The following is a 6,649-nucleotide window of genomic DNA, read 5'->3' as shown; positions in this document are numbered from 1 at the left end:
ATGTACTAAAATGTGATGTCGTCACACTGCGGGCCTCCGATTGGTTGGTCAGCATCACTCGATGAGTCGTGAGAATGTCCCATTCACGAAAATCAAACCAGCGATGCAAATGGCTACAAAAAACAACACCGTGCTCCCTGAGGCTGATGAAAAGCCAAAGACTGAGCAGCAGGTATATCCCCTCGCATTCATGTCGCATTTCGTCACAGGATGCGCTGCAGGGTTGCCATGACAACAACCACGGACATTAGGACTGGAATGTAATGGAAAACCAGTCGATCCAAGCCTAGTCGTGGCGATCCATGCTGAGTCCATCAGAGTAGGTACTAATGGAAAAGGGGCTTTGCTAGCAGTGCATAAATCACACGTACAAACATTTCACACACAAATCCACATACCAACTGTCAAACACGGTGGTGGAGGAGTGCTGATTTGGGCTTGTTTTGCAGCCACAGGATTTGGGAACTTTGCAGTCATTGAGTTGATCATAAACTCCTTTACCACAAACCTCAATGAAATAGAGCAGAGGAAATTCTGCTTAGTTGAATAAATAACGTTTCCCAAAGTCTTCCTACCTCTGTTTGTTTTTTGTTTTTTTTGGAGAGATAGGGGGCAGGGGGGTGTTAAACAAAACTATGGGACATAATTACGACACTGCAGCCAGCACAATCAAGGCGGAAAGGTGCCGTCAGAGGTAGGAGGGAAAGTGGTGGATAGATTGGACACTGCTGGTGCTGGGCTCACACCACCGAGAACAAAACAGAGGACCCTCTTAGTTATGGTGGCGAGGGAAGCGTAGCGCTTGTAAGGAAAGTGGAATGCTGTTGTGTTTCTTCTTCACGCCTCATCTGCTCCTGCTGTTTTGATGGTGACAGTGTGCCACCATAGGTTTGACATACCCTTTTAAATTTTCCTTGTAATGATGTAGATGTAGCGTGTTGTCTGATGTGTGCTGAGGTGACAGGTTTTCTTTTCTCTGGCAATTTTTGATTTGGGATTTTAAAAACACTGTGAATCTCAGAAAACAGACAATACCGCTGCAGAAAGTAAAATACAATAAAAATAAAAGCATTTATTAATGAATTTATACAAAAATGACCAATCAGTACCAATATTTCAGAAAATAAAATGCTGTGACAAAAAATATAATATCAAGCGAACAAAACTGTGCTACAACAGAGATAATAATATGAAAACGCATAGAGCAAAAAGATAATACTTTACCACAGATAGCAACAGCAATCCATAATCAACATCATAACACACTTACACAACAATACTTAAGAGGCAACCAACACTTAAAAAAGCCCCTCTAAAGCAATACCATAGATAAAACAATAAAAAAGCAGGCAGATAGAGGGGGAAGTACAAAGCCAAAGCTGCATGCGATGACAAATCTAAAAATCTAAATCAACTATATTAGCCAAGTGCTGAAGACAAACAAAATTGTAAATGTGTTTTCCAGCCTGAGATATTAACTGCGTTAAGTATGAGATGCCTCTGCAGACAGTTCCACCAGCCGGGGTGGAATTGATATGAGAATAAAATTGGAGTGTAAAATGTTATTTTACAGCCAGTAAAGAGCTCGTGTGCACAAAAGTGTAGGTTGTTCATTACTGAGCATACGCTGCTTTAAGTCGGACTAAAATAAAACGATGCTGACGGCAGAGTGACTTTTTTCAAATGTCATTTCAACTGCTGTAAACTACACAGAGTCCTTTTCTTCTATTGCTGGAAAAATAAGTTTTTCTTGACTTTACTGTTCAAGGTGCCTTACCTTAGCCGTGGCCCGACTGCAGCAGTGTTGTGTTGTGAGTTTTGCTTGGGCAGAAGAATATAAACACTAAACCTTTTATTCTGAAGCGCTGGCAGTACAGTTAATACCGATCTGTTCTGTTAAAGCACGCTGCAGATTACAGTGTATGCGCTTAATGAACTAGATTGAAATGTAAATGGGGCTCACTTGAAAGCAGCTGTTTAATGTGGAGTCTGTTTGTACTTGTGCTTTAACAAGGACGTCGATTTGAATGACCTTGTATTAAGGCGGCATGTTGTAAACTAGAGCCCGGATGCTGTTGGACATAATTTCCCTTTTCAACGCTGCCAGTTTTGGATCCTAATAGTCCAACACATTTTCTTTAGTTCCTTTTTGCTGTGACATTTAACGGCGTTATCGTCAAGACATAAAAAAACAGCAACCGTGTCAACTATGTCAATTAGAGCCACAACAGAGAGAATGCTTCTGTTTCAACCAGAATCACAGTCTTAAAGGTAGCTCTCTGTGAAAATAAAAGAGCAAACGTGTGGGTTGTTTGTGTCACTAATGTCACTCATTTTACTTTTAAAGCAGGTGCATTTTTGGAAAATGTGCTCTTGAACTAAACCTGCCTTGCGTTAATGGAAGCTGTGCTGCTGGAGGTGCGGGTCTGCAGCCCTCCAGGGATCCTTGATAAAAAGCCATTAGTCTCCTGTGGGCAATACCTGGTACTTTACAGTATATAATGGACTTAACATGCTGGTCGTGTAGCTTTGTGTTCTGAATTTTATCCACCTTACTGGGATTAATCCCTAAAGGCTGATAGATGCTAAATGAATATTTATGACCCCAAACAATGAGGGTGAGTAGTGAGCACTGGGCCTCCCCTCTCACCACAGGTGTGTCTAAGTGTGTGAGGATGTGTGTGGTTGTGTGCCTCTGAACCGGCCAACATAATCAAATCCTCGTAACATACTTCTAAGTGGAGCACTTTACCGCAACACAAGTTTATAGATTTTTTTTTTTCAGGAGTGAAATGACGCCCTGCTGGACACCAAATTCACTCTGTGAACAACTTTTTTTTTCTCTTGGTCTGGGCTGTGTGAGGGCAGAGCTGAGAGGATAGTCAGACATTTTTAGCTGCTTTTGGTTAAGCTTTAAAGATTATTTCTTATATTGTACTTATTTCTTACAAGTCTTCAGTGCTATTACCGGAAAATCCTTAAATTATAACTTGTACACATATACTTAATTCTCTTTCATTCAGTTCATGAGGCACTTGGTGCACAGTATAAATGGTTTCAGAAGTTTCATCTTCAGCATTTACATCGTCACCATCTTGGTTGCAAAAATAAACAGATGTGGCGAAGAAGGGCAGGTCTGACTGTGGCTAATGGCTAATGACTTGTGATCAGCAAATCAGCTTCATTCCACAGATGATCCTTCATTTTGAAACATGGCTAAGATTTCCAAAACACACTTAATTTTTGTAATCAATATGGCCCAACATGAGTGAGTGAGCCCATAAACTCAGCCGTCAAGACAGAAAGCTGTTGTGTCATCGACTCAGAAAGACCAGAAGTCTTTTTGGTGGTCTTTAGACAGAATTCAGATTTTAGGCACATTTTCTAACCCAGTAAACTGTCCAACCTGTTTATGGTGCCATCCTATGAATTAAGAGTTTTGCTGTACCTAGTGACAAACCAACAACTCTCAGTGTAATGTTTGCCTTTTTTTTGCAGTTAACAAATGAAATAAATGACATTCATTGAATAGTAAGTAGGACTACTCAAAATATCAATTGGTTCTTAACATTTGGTAACAGCGAAATGTTCTAGCCTGACAAAATTTTCTCTTATAAAAAGCTTTTTGGGGGTCTGCACGTTGGCTGAACCAGCTTTTTTTTCTTGTCCAAATCCATAAACGTAGTGTCCTTTAGTAACTTGTTGATTTGAATAATTGCACTGTGTGTGGTTCTCCTGGTTCTTACTGAGCTGCACCGAGAATTTCGTTTTTAACCATGAAAACCAGTGGTGTCACGCTCTGCCCATCGGGGTGTACATGAACACGGAATAACCTGACAGTGCCTCAGATTTGCATTAAAATCTTTCTGATGTTATTTTAGGAATCTGGAATGGCTTTCATGCAAATGGTAAAACTCTCCCACACAACTGTCTTTTTGGTGATTTAGGGCACTTCTTGAAATTGATTTTGCTGCAATGCAGTTCGAGCCATCAAGCTAACTCGCTCTTTTTAACATCAGCCGTTTGCTATGGTTGCACGAAATTGCAAATCAGCGGCTGGTGACACTCTCTGTCATGTTTGCAATGAGAAACAGAGAAGAGAGGTAGAGAAGAGAGGAAGCCGAAACAGTATCTAACACCTGCAAATGGAAACTGTCACAGCTTGATAACAAACCTAGAGGAGGTGGAGCAGAATAAACACTAAGCTCTCTAGTGTTGCTGCTTAATGAGGTTTTCAATGATACAATTCAGTGAGATGGAAAGAAGCGACTGGCAGTTGTGAATGTGATTCACAAAGGAAGCCAAATCCTTTGACCTCTGCAAGGATCTGTAAGTCTTAGTGGCCATACATTTTGTTCCTTTCAATGACCGAGATCCTATAGAAGATCATAAATGGAGTCACCGCTACGGCTGGGCGCTCAGCTTCATCTTTGATTTAGTGCAGCGAGACAGGTAGAGACACTGGTGCAGCCTTGCATGACCAGAGGCAAATGAAACAGGAAACTGACCGCCTCATCTTCTCAAGGGTGTCTGTGGATGTCTGAGGTGTGTGGGCGTGTGGTGGTGATCAGGTGGGGTGGGCAGACGCGGTAAGGTTGGGGGAGTATATTTTACTAATGAGGACATACTTGCTGTCACCTATGGGTGTACAAACAGATGATGCAGAAAAATAAATTATGCATCATCATTGCACCTGAGCATGTATACAGCTGAAGACTGCAGAGCTGTATAGCCATCTGCTTAGTGACAGTATTGCTATTAAATGCACATACAGGCCTATTGACTGGGGCAAATGCAAAAGATGACAGCATACAGATTGCTTGCTGTGTGCTCACTTTAGAGAGTTTGAGAAAAAATCTATGAGCCGAAGCTGAAATCGTTAAAGGCACCTGACAAACATCAGGACTGCAGCCTTTATTGGAAATGTTAGAGGGGTGGATAGATTGTTTGGACATAAGGAACAAACAAAAGCACAAAACAAAGAAAAACAAATTCAGCCACGAAATGAATAACAACGAACAAAATTTTAGCCTCTTCCAACCACAACATGAGGTTACATACACTCAACATGGCTATGAATGTCATGGTAATTTTGCCAGAAGCTTGTTGATGGCTATCAAAAGCAAGGTCAACTATGTATATATAGTCCAGAAGATAGTCAAAAAAAACTCGACAAGTGGACATTTTTGACACTTTGTTTCCAGCACCGGAGACTGAATGTGTGTATATATGGCATGCCATAAATAAATTGTTACAACGGTTATTCTGAAATACTTTTAAAAGGGCAGCATGGTGGCACGGTGGTTAGCACTGTTGCCTCACAGCAAGAAGGTCCTGAGTTCAATTCCACCATCAGGCCGGGGTCTTTCTGTGTGGAGTTTGCATGTTCTCCCCGTGTTTGCGTGGGTTCTCTCCGGGTACTCCGGCTTCCTCCCACCGTCCAAAGACATGCAGCTTGTGGGGATAGGTTAATTGGATAATCCAAATTGCCACTAGGTGTGAATGTGAGTGTGAATGGTTGTCTGTCCCTGTGTGTTAGCCCTGCAATAGACTGGTAACCTGTCCTGGGTGTACCCCGCCCTTCGCCCTATGACAGCTGGGATAGGCTCCAGCGCCCCCCGCGACCCTGAAAAGGAGAAGCGGAAGCGAATGGATGGATGGACGGACTTTTAAAATCTTCCATCCGTGTGTGCTATCTTGCTCCAGATATTAGAAATCTCTCCGTCAGTGATCTTGTTGTTAAGATTTATGATCTTCTACCTGTTCAGAAACATAGAAGTGTGGATCTTCCTTTGATGTGCACGCATGCTGTTCTAGATACTTACTGCATAAACATCTGCAAAGCGTTATTGGACCTAAGATCAAGGATCATGATTGTCTGCAAACGGAAGAGAAAGGTTGGGGATAAACAGCACTATAAACTCTTTAAACAGCGAATTATGTGGCCCATAGGAAAACCCGTTGCATACCTGATGTCACTAATAGCATCTTTTATTTGAAGATTTTAGAAAGTCTAGTAATAATCAAAAACGAGAGGCAGATTTGTTTTTAATTAAACACTGAATGTCTCGAGTCGGAGGTGTTTGGCTGAGGCCATTAACCAGAATGACTTTGAATGATTTAACTAGTATGGAGTGTTTCTCAAGGGGACTCTGAATAGCGTGCCTCCTCCTGAGACCTAACCTGTGATCCTTTTTTTATTACAGGATGACTTTGTGAGAGCTAGGCTACCTGCGACCTTTAACTCCTTGTGCTGGTCACGGTTCACGAGTCCCCAATCCATTAAGGTGTGAGAGGCATGGGCTTCATTACAAACGAAACGGTCTGTGCACATCGGGAGGAGGAGAGACGAGTGTCTTATTAAAAAAGTGGACTTCTTTGCCTCCAGCTGTACTTTGAGGGTGACAGGAAAAGCCTTCGTCTTCATGGTTCTGCAAGTGGTCCAACTTCATTATATGCAGCAGTGACACTTGAGCCACAAAATGCCAAAAGTCCAAAAAGATGATTTTCCAACTGTGTGACTATGACCAAATGCTGTTTCGTTTAGCTGATGCTTTCATCCAGAGCTTTTTTACGGTCGTCAAACACTGGCGTTAAAAGAACCCTTAACCATGGCAGTCCACATTCAGTTAAAGGACGTTTGGAGCAT

This window comes from Astatotilapia calliptera, chromosome 19, assembly GCF_964374335.1.
Source record: "Astatotilapia calliptera chromosome 19, fAstCal68.1, whole genome shotgun sequence".
Taxonomy (NCBI): Eukaryota; Metazoa; Chordata; class Actinopteri; order Cichliformes; family Cichlidae; genus Astatotilapia; species Astatotilapia calliptera.
Note: the sequence above shows the minus strand (reverse complement) of the source record.